At 37.9% G+C, this 17,475-nt stretch overlaps 1 protein-coding gene across 1 annotated transcript in view; it reads left to right on the forward strand.

The window, feature by feature from the left end:
* Positions 1–17,475, forward strand: part of Nr3c1 (nuclear receptor subfamily 3 group C member 1) — a 138,467-nt gene that overhangs the window by 8,590 nt on the left and 112,402 nt on the right. The window lies entirely within an intron of this gene.

Genomic DNA, 17,475 nt, shown 5'->3' on the forward strand with positions numbered 1-17,475 from the left:
TATATATATTTTGCATGTGGCTGTCCAGTCATCCCAGCTCCATCCATTGAAAAGACTGTCTTAACATTCTTATCAGAAATGAATTGAACCAAAATGTGTTTCTGGACTCTAAATTAGGTTCTATAGTCTACGTGCCTGTTCTTACGGCAGTATGGCACTATCTTGATTCCCATAGCTCTGTAGTAAAAGTAAGTGTGTTTCTCTTTTTAAAACTTGTTTTGCTATTGCGAGTTAATGCCACTTGAAGACATCAAGTTAACAATGAACCTGCACCTCTGTAAAGGAAGGCAACGTCAGGGTGCACTAACCTCTGCTTGCTGTGCAGCAGTCTATTGCATGGTTCCATGAAGGAATTGGTTCCATCCTGTTTGAATTCTGAATGCCAAAGTAACTTCACTTTCAGAGCCATTTTACAAATGAGGACAGGAAAACGAGATGTAGGTAGATAATCTGGCCACACAACTAGCCTTAGCAGCAGGCCTCCTTGGACATGTTCTTAGAAAGTTTGTCATTCCACCGCAGATAAATATCCTTGGACTCTGTCCTCAGGCAGAAGGTTTGAGGTAGGGCCAGGATGTCTGTACTTCAAACAAACCCTCAGGTGATTTGAATGGAAATCGGTGTCTCAGTGTCCTAGAGGATGGCCCTGTAAAGAATCATGGAAGTTCAAAGCAGGGAAGTCCTCAGGGCAATATCATGCTAGGGACAGGAAAAGAAAACCAGGTACTAGTAAAGAAAAGGGGAGGGAAAGCACAAGGTACTGGTAACAAAGAGGTAGAGCTGACAGGCAGTGAGCACCACTTCAGCTCCCAGGCTTTGCTGAGCCCAGCTGAGACAGTGTGGCACATCACACTACAGTTTATGTCAGAGAGTCCTACAGGCAAGTGAATGATCCAGAAAAAGCAAAGAAGGCTGACAAATAGGAGCCACAGCTAACATTTATCTGTGACCATGTGCTGGGCTGTGTTCTAGTCAGTGCCACTTAAACTTTTTCCATTTTCACACAACCCCAGGTATATAAAATGGGTGTACAAATCAAACATTTATGGCTATGAAATAATCCATTTATTTTAAAGCAATTCTTTTTTATACCTGTAATTTTATCGTTTACTTAAGAATCAAATTTGCCTACTAATGAGATGAATAGGCTTGTTTTGACATAAATAATTAAATCTTAACTGAATATTTAATAATACTAGATTGTAGAGCATCTTCAACAATTTTCAGAATTGGTCGATATTTTGATTTTATAATTGTCGCTGCTGAGAGCACTTCTTTGCAGCTCAGAGTAGCAGAAGGATGTTTAGGACCACTTTAGAAACCACTGGAAATTCTGTCCTAATTCCAAGCCAAAATCCACTGGATCATTTTTATGAAACTCAAACAACTCAAATAGCAATTGAAAAAACATAAAAAATCCAAAGTTATTCTAATTGGCCACTTACGTGCTGAGGAATGATGGCAGAAAAATATTAAAAGTCCCTGTTCTCTCTAATTAAACTACTATGTTTCTATAAGAGCAGAAAACTTGTATAGTAAGAGCACTGTGATTTATATCATGTAGTAGTCTCAAGTCGAGCCAGGGTGTTTCAGGTGGCATCTGTTAGCTTTGTGTGCAAGGTGAGCATGCACAATGCAAAGTGTACGAGCTGCGTGTTCAGATCCAAGGCTGCAGTGGAGGTATGTGATGCAACATGGGCGAGCACAGCCAGAAACACCTTCAGTTCACTACACAGTTTTGAATTTTTGGCCATTGGGCATTCAGAAATCTTTTGCTGTTGCCCAATTTTCATGGCCCCCACATTCAGTTACATGACTCTATATAGGACTGGGACCCACAGTCTAGGAAGCTGGGTTATAAGTATGTTATGGGAACTCGATGAATTCTGACAACACCCTGTGAGGCAGGTGTTACTGTCTTCACCCAGTAAAGATCTGTGGCACTCAGAGGCTGAGAAGCACATGAAGGTCATGTGGCTAACAAGCAGAACCAGAGTCAAGCCCCGGCAATCTCACCCCAGAGTCCACCTCTTACCAGAAACCTCTTACATGGTTTCTGGATGAAGGAAAATAAGGAATGAAGCATGAGGCTCACTTAATGCTGCAATTTAGAAAAAAAAAAAAAAAACGACTTGGTGCTAATTCTCATTTGAGAAAAATAAACACACAGACCCTCTGAGCAGTCCTGTTGTTGACCCAGCTCTGGAAGACGTGTTAGGAAGACTATGGGAATTCAAAGGAGCCAGGCTCCCTCCTCCCAGGAGTTGGTCATTTGCACCTTATAACAGTGGAAACAAACCAAGGTGGATCTCTATTTCTGGGGATGGGATGGGGGGAGGGGGTAAGACTCCAAACTAGGACCAAGTGAATGCCTTTGGGATGAATTTCATTAAAAACATCATGTAGTTGATTGTATAGCTCAGTGGTAGAGGGCTGGCTTAGCATGCACAAGACCCTGAATTCAATCCCAACACCACCACCCCAAATATATATAATATATTGTATTATATATAATCTAAATTAAAATATATTTTATATATAATCTAAAAAAAAAGAATTTGTCCTGTCATTCATGTCATGAAAAAATATTAATTTCCTGGGCTGGAGAGGAGGCTCAGTTTGCTGTGCAAGCATGAAGACCTGAGTTTGGATCCCAGCACCCACAAAAAAAGCCAAACATGACCACATGGGCCTGTAAACTAGCACTGAGAGATGGAAACAGGAAGATCACTGGGGCTTGCTCCCTGCTCCAGCCTATTTCTAGGCTCAATGAGAGACCCTGTCTTAAAGGATTAAAGTAAAGAGTGATAGAACAGGACACCAACGTCCTCCTCTGGCCTCTTCTCATGCACACACACACAAATACACACACACAGAGAAGCCTACATCCACACAGACATGTACATATATCATACACAGACATGCACACATCAAAAATAAAATCCATTATTTTGACAAGAATATTTGAATGACTACCAAAAACTCCAGAGGAGTTTCATTTCAAAGATGCTAAAATGTGTAAAATGCCCAAAGGATACACTTTTGCAGGTGAATGTAGAAACATTACTGTGTTCTTGATGACTATTGAAAACAAGCAATGAGTGGGCTACATCTAGGGTGGGACTACTCAACCTCAGCAACTACTGGTATTTAGGATGGGACACTTCTTTGCTGTGGTAGAAGCAATTAGCAGCATCCCTGGCCTCCACCCACTAGATTCCATGAGACACCCACCTTCCATTTGAGACAACCAAATGTGTCTTCAGACATTGCTGAATACTTCTGGGACCCAAATCACCCCTAACTGAGAACTACTTAACTAAGGAAAACCATTATTATTAGTGACACATCTGTGATTTCTTCAAGGTATTGTATGGAATGTTATGTTTTAAAACATTATTATTATGTGCATATGATGTGTACTGGGGGCAGTGCATGTACCACAGTGCACAAATAGAAGTCAGATGGCAACTTTGTGGAGTTGGTTCTGTTCCTCAGTCTTTACATGGGTTTCAGGCATCAAATTTAAGTTGTAAGTCTTGAGCAGCAAGCATTTTCCCTGCTGAGCCATCTTCTTAACCCATCTTCTCTCTTTTTTTTTTTTAATCATAGTGTTTCAAATACTTGAGTCTTATTAAACATATTTATAGTCAAGGTCAGCCTGGTCTATGTAGTGAGTTCCAGGAAGGCTGTGGCTACAGGGAGACCCTATCTCAAAAAAGACCAACCCCCCCACTGCAAAATTATAGGGACTGGAGAGATTGTTCAGTGTAACCACTTTCTGCTTTTGTTGAAAATTCTGTTGGGTTTGGTCCCCAGTACCCACATTAGGAGGCTCACAACCACCTATCAAATCCAGTTCTAAGGGACCCAACACCCTCTTCTGGCTCTGCAGGCCCTTGTATGCATGTGGTACACATATATGCAAGCATACACAAACATATATATATTAATAAAAAAGAAATCTTTAAAAATTATTTATAAACAAAACATCACTGATAGAATATAAACAAGCCTGTCCCTGGCAGAGAGAAAGAGACCAAACAACAGGTTTGGCAAAAGCAACCTGGTAATATGACTGCTATTGCTTCAGCAAGCTAGAGCCAGCTACTCTGCTAACATCAGCACATGAATCTCATTGAATGTTCACAAAAGGCTGAAAGGGAATCCATTCCTTCTACCTGTTTACTTGACGAGGAAACTGAGGTAACTAGGTAGAGGCCTAGTTACACTGAGGAGTGTGGAGCGCCTGGGTTTTTTGTGGTTCTGTGCTGATCTAAGCCAGTTCTATTGGCACGATTCTGCCTCTCAACATGAGCTTTGACATCTTCAACCTCAGACTATGTCTGTCTGTCCCTATCTACCAGAGATTGATCATCCTATAAATTTCTGTTTTCATTCTCCAACCCAAGGGGCTCCTGCCACATCCTGTGTTTACTTAACTCATCATCTCTGTGTCTGTGTCTCTTCTAAGAGAGCCTCAAGAATAGAGTCTTACTTCTCTCTTCAGTGCCTTCATAGAGGCAAATATCAAGAACCTTCAAGTATGGGATGATAATAAAAACTTTGCAGCCAGAGGTAGGAAGAAGGGTATAATTATAGTTGGTCCTCTGAATCCATGAGTTTTTCATCTGTAGACTCAATTAATCACAGCCCAAGAATACTCAGGGAAAATAATTGCATCTTGGGGGGCTGGGGTGATGGTTCAATCAGTAAAGTGCTTACCACACAAGCATGCGAACCTGATCCCCTAGAACCTGTGCAAAAGAGCTGGTCATGGAGTGTTTAATCCCAGCACTGGAGAAGCAGAGATAGGAAGATCTCTGGAGCTTGCTGGCCAAGCACACTAGCTGAATTGGTGAGCTCCACATTCAGTGAAAGTCCCTTTGTTAAAAAAATAAAGTGGAGAGAGTTTGAGGACAACACTTAGTGTTGACCTCTAGACTCCACAATGCACATGCACACACATGCATACTCACTTGCATATATGTGTGTACACATACACACACATATACAGATACACACAGAAAATGTTTTAAAATACATCTGTACCACACCTGTGCCAATTCTTGCCAGCATTCCCTAAGCAATGCAGTATAACAACCGTTCACACAGTGCTGGCACTGGATTTATAGTAGGATTTTATAAAGGGGTCTTGAACATCCTTTGATCTGGGTATCCACACAGAGTCCTGAAGCCCATTTCCCATGGACACAGGAGGACAACTGTACATCTGCATGGGTTGAGAGCAATGAGGAGGAAAAGTCCAGAGAACAAAGCAGAGAAAGGCAACTGTCAACAGGTGGGAAAGTAACTTCAGATCACACAGCTGAGGGCAGAGGTAGAAGGAGTATAAAGCCAAAGCCCAGTCTGCAGCCCAGTGTTGAGTCCACGCCACTGTATGAACTTTGACCTTGCAGTTAAGGAGTGTTTGAGGACATTGATATAGTAAACAACTGAGTTTGTAGATTGACACAAGACAGCAGCAATAAATTCATAAAAGGTGAATACTGACATCTCAAGATTATCTAGCACTGTGCGTGTCTTAGTTGACTAGGACTTAGGAAAGCTCTCATGTTCATTCTGGGTCTTTGGCAAGTTGGTGAGATTCCAGAAAAATCATTCCATGGTGCTTTTATTTCTTTTGGCTGTAGGATTTTGCTTGTTAAAGAGTGTGTAAAGACTTGTGTGCTTTTAAATATCTGCCTTTATTTGACCATACTCAGCTAGTTGGTGAAATCTTCAGTCCTCCTAGGTTTCATCATGATCAAACTGCACAGAGATATGTAACTTGTGTGGCTCATAGACTTACAAGACCCCAAAGGTAAGACAGGCCTGGTAAATCATGTAATGAACGTGAAAATTCCCAACTAATGTCTGGATTTCTTTTACAGAATCTTTGGCAGGTGCTCAGTGAGCCTCACTTCACAACGTATGATGTGAGGAGGAAAGGGGCTTGGCATGAAGGATGCTGGTGAAGGGCACATGCGTCTTTCAGGGTATATGAATCTGGCCATATCACTTTTTGCAGGAACGATGATAACAGTTACTTTACTATGCACTGTTTGGTGCCAGTGACTGTGCTAAAGGTTTTTTAGGGAGTATTTTATTTATTCTGTACAATTGTCTTTGGAAGGAAATACTCGTTACATATATTTTTCAGACAACTAAATAAAGACGCAGAGAAGTTAAATAACTTGCCAAAGACACATGTCTACTAAGATACAGTCTCGAGTCTATTTCAAATTGAATTACAGTTATTCACATAAATAAATGTAGAATGAATGTAATTAATGATATCCTTATCAACCACACCATAGGCCTCTGCTATGTATATAGAGAAATACAAAGTTTGCATAAGGACTATAGATTTAATTTAACTATGATACTGATTTTTCATGTAAGTGAAGCTTTCAGGTTTTGAAGTAAACAAATGTTAATAATATATCAAGATATTTTAACATAAATTCTACCAGGTCATATATATAGAAATGGTGTTTAAGTTAATGTATTATCAAGTCCATTGTAAACAGAGCACTGATACAGAAAGCAGATTAAGAATTTAAACTGCCTTAAACTGAAACTAAATAATCCTTTCATAGAGGATTACCAAGGTTTTGTTTTTCCCTTTTTCTTTTGAAACGTACCCCAAAATAGAGAAGCTTTTTCTATATGTTTTAAGAAAATGGAAATCTGAGGCAGATGTAGCCAGGACCTGAGAATTAACTCGAGGTTGATACTTTCACTCTGTACACATATTCTGGATAAAGGAGTTTAGCCATCCCACCTAATTAATCATTAAGAGGAAACTTTAGCCCAACTTGTGTAGCAGGTAAATTTTATTTTTAGGCATCCAGCTGGCTTCTCTTTCAGGCTTCTCCTTTTCTTTTGAGGTCATCTTAGATGCCCAACAACCTTGGTCTGCTTCTCTCCTCCAGTTGAAGGGATGTTCTTGGATTTTATATCATTAGCTCTGGTATCAGGGTCCTATCAGACAAAATTTAGAGACTGAACTGCTGAAGGAAAAGAGGAAGATAAAGGGGAAGGGAAGGAAAAGGAAAGGGGAGAAGTATTGTCATTTATTGGAATGTCTAGCCTTGGTATCCAGGCATTCAAATTAGATAATTGAGATTCTTTTTATTATTCTTTTCTTTTTTATATTGTTTCTTTTCTCCTTTGGCGGGTATCTACTTCATTTCAGTGGTGTCTGTAAGTGGTAGACCCCAGCGGTTTCAAGTTTACATGTTACGTTTTTAAAAGGCAAGTTTCTAAGTAGTCCCAGGAGGACTAGAAGGAGGACTCCTTTGCTGCTGCCCTGTGCCCACCTCTGTACTCATGTTCTGCAAGGCTGCATCTGGCCCCCACACAAGGTGAGGGATGCTGTAAACAGCACCACAAACATGGGACTAAAGCTATACTTTGTAGCAGAAATTTTAGATCTGATACCATATGTGGAAAATAGATTCTTTGCAGGCAAAGCAATACCTTCCCACCGTGTGGCCATGGCACCTTGATAGATTGGAGTCTGGTCAGCAGAACTGTTATGCAGGCCCTTAATGATCCCTGTGAGTGACTTTTCCCAGTTCAAGAAACCAATCTTCTTGAACTTACTATAACACAAGGATGGGTTCAGCAAAGTATGAATAAGCAACCATGGGGTGGGGGGGGTCAAGTAGTTTGGTCTATATAGCCATTCACAATTCTTGCTCTAACAATGTATCTATAACACCTAAAGGAAGATGTGAGCAGAAAATAAGCTGCACTCGATGAGCATTTCCATCAATGCAGCACATCTGGGCATTTAATCACTACTTGAATCACATTGGCCTGAGAGATTCTAGTTCTTTACTACAAAAATGCTTGTACAATATTGCAAAAATATAGATACACAAGTACTTGTTTTAGTATGTTCCAGCAATAGCAGAAACAATTTAAACATACAGCAACAATAGAAATGTTAAAATAATTATACCATTCCACTACTACCTAAAAATATTGACACAAAAGTTCAACAACATTTGATGAAGTTGAAAAACACAGGTAGTAAAATCTCATTTCTCTTTAAAAAACAACTCGAACTCAGCATATATGGGCACTTTCTATACAAGCCTGGTGACCTGTGTTCAATCCCCAGCACCCATGTAAAGGTGAAAGGAAAGAAATGCCTCTACAGAGTTGTCCACTGACCTCCACACATATGATGCAGCATGTCACCCCCCACACACACACATCATTCTCACACATATACACACAATCATGGTTTTTTAATTTAGAAGAGAAACTGTGGGTTTGAATCCATACACAAAAGGCTTATAGAAGTACATATACTCTCTTAAAACCTAATTACATCTTTAAAATAGGATCATATGGGGAGATTTTACTTCTATGCATCTCTATCTTCTGAATGTCTGGGTGCCACAATAAGTCTGTACTATTTTCTAGCACCAATTATTTTTAAGTTTTTTTTTTCATTTTTTGTTTTTCAACAGAAGTGATATCTAAAGTTATGCTTCATCCTTCTAATGTCACCCACACAGGTTAACCATTTTGTTTGGGTGCCCATGATCTCCTTTCTACAAAATCTCTCCCTATTTGTCCTGTTCATAACTCAGCTCCCCACCCTTACTCTCCATTTCCTCCACAGATCAAGTCCACAAGAGCTTACAGCCTTGTCACACATCATTTCTAATAAAAAGACTAACTTATAAAGCAGATATGGATCTACTAATATAGCAGCAAGCACAGAACAGCTGTTCAGTAACCTATTTCATCTCCTCTATACATAATTTATTCTCTCACCACTTCTAGAGAGGACTTAGACTGTTTCAGTGAAAAGATAATTTAGATAGAAGATAGATAGATAGATAGATAGATAGATAGATAGATAGATAGATGATAGATGACTGATAGACGACTGGTTGATATGTAGATGATAGACAATAATTGATAGCTATCTAACTAAGAAGATAAGTGATAGCTAGCTAAGTAGATAGATAGATAATAGGCAGATAGAGAATTGATAGCTAAGTAGATAGATAGATAATAGGTAGATAGATAAGTGATAAAAAGACAATCTCATAAGCAAAATAATGCTGAGTCCTGATGCATTGATCATAGGTGGCACAGGGTATGATGAAACACATGTGATGAGCTCACAGAGAGGTAAAATAGAAAATGAAAATTAGGACCAAAGAAAGAAAAATAAAAATATGCTGGACATCATTCAATAACTATTTGCTGATGGTAATTATAGGGATGGAAAACCCATCAAGTCTATGGAGCTAAAATTAATCAGCAAGTATTCATAGACTGCCTCCTGCTTCTATTACTGGTCTGGCTTCCTGCCTGCCCAGAGCCAAGGCTGGAGACATTTGCATGACATTCAGCTTGTCAAGACTGAAAGAGCAAAACGGGCAGGCAGAAGCTCCACCAGCCGTCTGCACCCTTCATGTTTGTTGGACTCATAGTCAAACAAGACAAATTCCTTCTCTGGAAAACTATGAAGCTAGCTTAAAAGTTGTAAACATTACTCCATCCCCTAAAAGGAGCTCGGTTAAATGGAGGTACGTTGCAAAGCAATAGTCAATTCATTTGTGTACTATTTGAAATTTCAAAGTACAAACAAATGGAGATTCAATTTCTATTAAAGTCAGGAAGTGAAACCAACGATACTTAACAACTTGTAACTTAACTTGTAAAACTATACTTAATTTTCAGGGTTCTTTCCGTTGCTGACAAACATTTTACACAATGACTAATTCCTTTAAAATGTAAAGTGTGATGCTTCTGGGGCTTTCTGCATGCCCAGCATATTTTTTATTCTATTTTTAAAGTCCCAATAATTATGGGGAAACATCATCTCTTCCCCCATTCTTGCCTTTCTCCCTCCTCGACCTCATCATCCCCCCCCTCTCCTTCGTTCTTTCTCTCTAGCCCCTTAGGTATTGGTGGTAACTGATCTGGGTGTTGCCATGCAGAGTATACATGCTTTATATATCTTGATCAAGGTTACTGGTTCAGGTGGCCCAACTAGATCAATGAAGTCTCTTTCAGGAAGATTAGAAAGACTATTTGGAGAAAACTCTCCATTGCAGTTACTAAGCTGGTAGGATGTTTTAATTCAGGAGCCACAATCCACCAGGTAGAGACAGCCTTCTCAGGAATAAAACCAAAATAAGAAGATAAAGCTAAGAGATAGAGTTTAAGCCCATTTGACATCATGTGGGCCCTTGGGTTCAGCCATGCCTGAAATTGAACTTCTGGATTTTGAGTAAACCAATAAACTTTTGCTTTAACAGTTGGGTGTCTTCTAAATGCATCAAAACATGCCCTAATAGAATACTAATGGCAATCTTCCATTGAGAATGTTTCTCTTTGAGAAATTCAACCATTTGAGGGAGATACTTCCTCATTCCAATCAGTGATACCCATAGGCAACCTTACCTGGTCACCATCTCCATAACTTACTCGGCTTTCCTATCTCTGATACTCACATGACTTCCTGATGCATATTATAGTGCCCTGTGTATCTATCCTCACGTTCCTACAAGTCTGCAATGTCGGATAATGATTTGTCACTTTATCTATTTCCTCTGGAGTAGGAATTAGATCACAATCTTTTAAATTAATAAATATTTACATAGGTTTCGTGTTTTTTTTTTAAGACATGATAATTGAAGTCATATTCATTTTTATGTCTCTGTGGCTTTATGCTGGGCTTACCATTTAATATTTGTTATGTTGCTGAAGGAGTGGATGAAGACGTGTGCATGGGAGAGGAAATCAAATCCCTTTCCTTCCATTAGTATTAGTGGAAAAACATTTAATTTTGCAATGCTGAGGACTGAACCCAGGTATTGCACACAATAGAAAAGCACTCTATGACTATGCTAAAGCTGTTCCCCTGCCTGCTATCGTCTATTAATAAATATTCTGTGATTCATTGAAACCATCTACAAAGTATTTACATAGAAAACTAAAGTAAGCCAAATTAGCAAATCCAGAGTGAGCCTTTAAAGTGCCAATCCTTGGTGCTTTCCCTAGCCACTGGGGTTTTATGGTGGGTGAATGTGGAGAGGTAGTTCTTTCTTTTGTAAACTTTTACTAATTTTTAAATCCCTTCAAATTTAGTAACTTTTATTATAAAATGTTAACAAAAACAAAGAACTCACAGCATGGAGTCTCAGAGTACAGTTATAATGGATGAAATAGAGCTCACCATGGTAGCCAGAAGTTTGCTAATAGCTGCACGATAATGCAATAGTGGTAGGTTCCCGTTTGTTTGCTTTTCTGTTCTGTGGCACAGATAAGAAAAACTTGCAACAGAGTACTGAAAAGTACAAAAGAGGCAGCAGTACCTGTGCCATCCAGAGTGACTGAGTGAGAGCTTTACAGTTAAAACAAATCAGACTAGAAAACAATCTGCCATAGAATTAAGATGAGATCAAGGCACTGAAATGAATTAATAACTCCTTTACACAGGCAAAAATCAACAAGATTTATAAATGAGGAAAAAAATGTCTAAATATACGAGTCCCTGTTATGACACTTTGCTAATATCCAGTTTCCCTTCCCATCTGTACTTTAAAACAATTCAGCAGCTAAGAACCAAACCTCATTTCCTCCATGTGCTTCGAAGATAATCTGAAACCTTAGAACTGCCAATATTTCTTTACTTTCTATTATATGCCTCCCCTGACTCATTTTCTACCTCATCCACCACTGAGCCTTCTTGGAATTCACCAGACAACTCTCCCTACCATGGATGTTCCTCTAACCTTATTTCTTACAGAGCTACTTACTGCATGGCTACTTTACCCTCCCTTTAATCTCCCAAACGCCTTCTTTATTTAACCATCTACATCTGTTGTCACTTCCACTGCCATTTAGGTGACAGGAAGAATCTGCATTTTTTTTTTTTCATCTTTTTGAGACACGTTTTCCCTGTAGCCCCAGCTGTCCTGGAACTCACTATGTAGACCAGGCTGGTCTTGAACTCACAGAAATCCTCCTGCTTCTGCCTCCCAAGTGCTGGGACTAAAGGCATGTGCCATTGCCCAGCTAGGATCTGCTTATTATAAATTGTACTGCTATAAAAGATATATAGAGAACACAATTAGCAAACTCTAATAAGATATATAACATTCTTTAATAGTAACTTCTAGGTGACCAACTGATTTTCACATAATGGTGATTTCAATAATTTTTCCTTAGCTTATATTGGTGGCCAACCTGTGGTTCAATTCAGTCTGTTTGGTAAAGTCAGACTACGAATAAATATTTGATTAATATTCAATTCAGAAAAGCAATCATTCAAATTATTCAAGTTCCAACATGAGTGTTGGTTGGTATTTATATACTAATGAGTGAGAAAATAGTGAAGCAACAAAGATATATACTGAAGCTAAAATTCCTCAATGAATAGGAATCGGATGATAGTTTTCAGGTACTGGAAAAACATTTCCTCAATTTTTTATGTTATTCATAAACAAACATACTTTTAAGTTTCATCTTCATTATTAAAATCTCCTCTAGTACTTGTGTCTAGATGCCAACAAAACAAATCAAGATCTGACACAGTTTTTCCAATTTCTGTGGTGTATTTCACCACGGTTGATTTCAAACTACCAAAATAACATTTCTGATGCAGAGGCTTGGGGATAGATACACTATATTATACAGTAAGATCCCTTTATTCTGAACATATCAAGACAATAGTGAAACAATTTGAAGGAGGAAATGAGTACTTATTAGCATTGCTGTTGAATGTTTAGTTGTAAGTTTATAAATAGTTAATTGTTAATAATGATCATAATTAACAACTAACAAGCCCCCGGTAACTTACCAGGCAGCTTTTGAAAACTGGTACAGCTGGCTCTAGCACAAGGCTACATTTTCACTCACCTAAAATTGTAAGGTTGCCCATTGTACTGGCCATCTGGGAAATTAACGAAGAGAGGTCAAGATAAACTGTACTTTTATTGTAGTAACCTGATGATGCCAAAATTCCATGTGTCTTTTCTGTTTTCTGAATAGTTCTTGGAGTTTAAAAACTTCTTTTGAACACATTATCCGTTTGAACCTTATATATAGCTTCCTACATATAGAGAGGTAAATATTATCACCCTTCAGTTACAGACAAAAACTAAATTTCTGGCTGAAGATCGTGCAAGTAAGTAAATGGTGAGACAGGGGTTTCAAATATAGGTCTTACACTGAAAATTAAACAAGAAGGTACAATAACTTTAATATTAATACTATTTTTAGTACATAGCCAATATCCTTTGTTGCACTTTACAATCTTACATGAAGTGCCTAAAATCTTGGTAACTCTCTTAAGAAGCCCACACCTGCTCATGAATGTGTGAAACTGTTTTCTTACATGGGTCGCTCTTTTTTTAAAAAAAATACTTATGCTTAAATCTATATTAAAGCCTCTTAATACACTTCACTCCATCTTCGCTTCAAAAAGATGAAGTACTCTAAATTCTATTTCCAACTTAGCTTAAAATAAAAGTATACATTACTTAGATAAATAAAGTGTAAGACCTAAATTGGAAACAATGAGCTGAGCAATGCCACCTACAAATGGGACAAATCTAAACACTATCTACCAAAGGAGCATGGGACAGAAGAGATTAAATCAGAAAAGGAAGAAAGCTAATGACATAATGGCGAGCCACAAATGCCACAAATGAAAACCAATGTACGTAATAATCATTATAATTATTCAGTGTACTTGCTCTAATGTCCCCAAACGTTGAAAACATTAGGTTTTTGTTCATGGAAGCATTTATCTAATTTATCTGCCAATATTTACCTCCTCTTCCAGTAAGGTACTGCTTCAACCAAGTTCTGCCAACATAGAGGATATGGGCTTAACCAGGACACCCATAGTACATTTCATGCATGCGAGCAGAACTGGTATTTTAAGGCACTTACGGTGAAGCTATAAAACACACACACACACACACACACACACACACGCACATACACATTACATGGCAAAAAATGAAACAAACCAAGGAACAGAAACTATAGCAATGATGCAGCATTTCGAAGTTCCCAAGAGAATGTTAATTCCATTTAGAAAAAAATAGCAACGTGGAACGTATGATAAAGAACTTGCTATATACTAATGTGAATTCTTTATAACATGTCTATTTTAAAGTGAAAATATTAAACAAATATGAGGCATTCAAGTTCAAAGCGTTCCTTGAACCTCTTACCTTGTAAAGTCAAAAGAATGCAAGTGGTTCCCAAAGTCAAGATATTAAAGAGGCATTTAGTAGCTATGCTGGCTGTAAGAATAATTGTTTGAAAGTGGGGTCTGACAACCAGCAAAAAAGCTATATTGAATTAATATAGAGTGATATATTTTTCAAAATCCATCCAAATAAAATTTATCTGGTTCCAATTTGCATTTAACATCGCATATTTAAGGGAATGGAGGGGGAAACATAAACAGAAACTGAGTCATGACAAAAGAGCATAGATTATAGGAGTCGGTTTCAAAGAAGCATCTCTATGGAAGAGGGAATGCATGTTACACCACAGTAGGAGTGACTATGCTATGCAGTGCCTTTTCTTTCTCAGCCAACACTAGTTGGTTCATTTAGTTCTCTAGTCTCCCCAAAACCAAGGTTACTTCCTGTACTGCATCCATTTCTCCCCTCCCACCAGTTGAGCTACCCACAATTCCTTGTGCTTTTCCCTCAAACATGTTTTAATATTAAGGATGAAATATGAGTAGAAAAAGAAATCATTGTTGTTCTAAAAAATCTAATGGAAAGATGTTATAAACAATTACAAACAAGCAGGGTAAGTGGAAGATAATTTAAAAGACTCAAGCAAGAGCAGGAGGGAAGAATCACGAATGCTTAGAATCTGCACTTATTTTGTAAATATCTTTAATTTCTTGTTCTTTTTAAATCCAAGAAAAATGGAAATGCAAATTGATAAAAAATTGCCAATGCTCATCAAACATTTAATATGACCCATGAATTAGTCAAGTATATCAGAACTGTTTAACCTTTGTAACTTAAGTTACTATTTTTATTCTCATTTTACAGATGGTGTAGTGATTTAGGGAGCTTGCTCAAGTTTATAGTCCTCATAGTAGAGACTGGCTTTTGTCCCAACATACTGTGGGAATAGCTCATACAAAGATGACATGGAATTCATAAAAGTTTTAGACCTTCACCATAAGATGAGGCAACTAAATATTAAACGACTTTTAGGTTTAAAAAAAATTGAAGTTTATCACTTTTGATAATTCTCTTGTTTTAAATACTAAATAGCTTTGTAAATTTAAATACCAGTCCACTCAAAACCTCTAGAAAACTCTTCTATAAAGGGGCAGAGAGAAGATGATGGTCTTAAATAGCAAAATGGGACTTCGGGCCAGCATAGCACTGGAAGAGAGAGCTACTGTACATACTGGATCAGGAACTTCATATTGTCTAATTGATGTTTTTAGGAGGGGAGGGATAATCTGGTCCCCTGGCTTGAATTATTTCAACGTGGATGAGCATAATAAAACAGATGAGCAGAATGGAAAAACTCATCTGAATATCAAGTGCTAATATAAATGCTTTGTGTGGTGTGTGTGTGTGTGTGTGTGTGTGTGTGTGTGTGTGCGTGCAGTGCATGCAACTGCACATGGAAGCCAGAGAATGATGTTGGGTGTCCTGCAGTATCACTTTTTGCCTTATCCCCTTAAGACAGGGTCTCTCACTGAACCTGGGGCTTGGCTAGAGCCCAGCAAGCACCAGTGATTTTCCTGTCTCTGTTCCCCACAGAGTTGGGGTTACAGGCTGGACTTCTTATGTGCGTTCTGAGGATTTGGATTCAGGTGCTCAGGCTTAAGCAGATAGTGCTCTTACTTGTTGAGCCATTTCCCCAGCCTAAATGCTGTATATATGTAAAGGATGGTTTGGTTACTGCTCAGGCTTAATATTTTGTTTGTCTTAGAACATAGTCATTCATCTATATAACAGCTACTGAGCATCTACTATTCACTAGAGATACAGTGTCGAATAAAACAGACAGGCTTATGTACTATATATAGAAAGACTATAATTAATGAGTGCAAAGCAAATGAACTTTCATCACAATATGCTATCAAAGTATGTAGGATACTGTAAGAACACGAATAGTGTGGTCTAGTTGCTTAAAGGTGAGGTGTGCTCAGGAGTTTAAACCCATAACAATAAGCATAAGCTTTCGACTAATGTTTGTAGACTTTTCATTAAGTCACTTAGCCACCACAACCTAAAGTGATAAATTTGACTCAACATTATAACTGTAAAATATTTCCTGAGAACCTAATGCATGTGAGTCTCTGTTCAAGGGACAGAACACATGAAGAAGGCAGACCAGGTCTTTGCTTGACAGAGCTTGAATATATTAGCTTCTTTCCCATTTCTGCTTAGGAGATTAAATACATTCCTACTTGGGTGGGGATTCTTCCTAGTTCTTATCTTGTAATAATGCTAACTTCCTAGGGTTACAAGTCAGTAAACATTAGGTTAATGAGTTAAGGCATTATGCATAAAATGTTCAAAAATATCCGGCAGACAGTAGATGTTCAATAGTTATTAACTGGCATTAGAATTGTTTTATCATAATGTTCAATTTCATCTCTGTTCTGGAACATTGAACTTCATCTCTTTTTAAAAATATTTATTTGAACATCTTTTAAGCTAAATTTTATAAGCACTTATTTTATGAAACTGGTAATGCTGCTTCATGGAAATTAGGGGATCAGTGAGGAAAATTTCTTTGATTCTTAGGGCCTTTGTGACCTTGGAGAAGCATCAATCTCTGTAGGTTTAATTCCTCATATTGAAAAATCAAGTAGTGCTGGTGATACAGCTCATTGGTAGAGCACTTGCCTAGCATATGGGAAGCCCCAGGTTTGAGCTCCAGCAATTCCAAAGAAAGAAAATCAAATAATCATACCTATTTCATTCAATTGCTTCCAGCAAAAATGGGAAGAGGAATTAATACATGAAGCACAAATCATAACAGTTTTAATTGCTATGAAACATAAGATGAGTTATCTATGGTTTATGTATACTTTCAAATCAATGTGAAAGATTAAAGAAAGATCTTTTCACAGTTACACCACTAAAGAGAAAGATCAGGAAAATTTCATATTTTGTTCAATTCAAAGTGTGGGAAATGACAATTTTAAATTTAAATATGATGTATTCCTCTAGATTAAGGTCTACTGGTCTTGCAGAAAAAGGAAAAATATCAGCTGAGAATTCTTGCAAAAGCATAAATTATTAAAAAAATAAAGAGTACCTACTATTTAGAACTCAAACACCCCAGAGCAATGAAGTAGATTGTTTTCATAGCATAGTGAGCAATTCAGCAATGACGAAGGTTTAAGGTATAAGAAGTGTTCTATCAGACTACTGTTAGTCTTTCTACATATATACACCTGTGTAACATGCGTGTAAGGATATA

Source organism: Nannospalax galili, unplaced genomic scaffold (genome assembly GCF_000622305.1).
Source record: "Nannospalax galili isolate Female #2095 unplaced genomic scaffold, S.galili_v1.0 scaffold222, whole genome shotgun sequence".
In the NCBI taxonomy this organism is placed as follows: Eukaryota; Metazoa; Chordata; class Mammalia; order Rodentia; family Spalacidae; genus Nannospalax; species Nannospalax galili.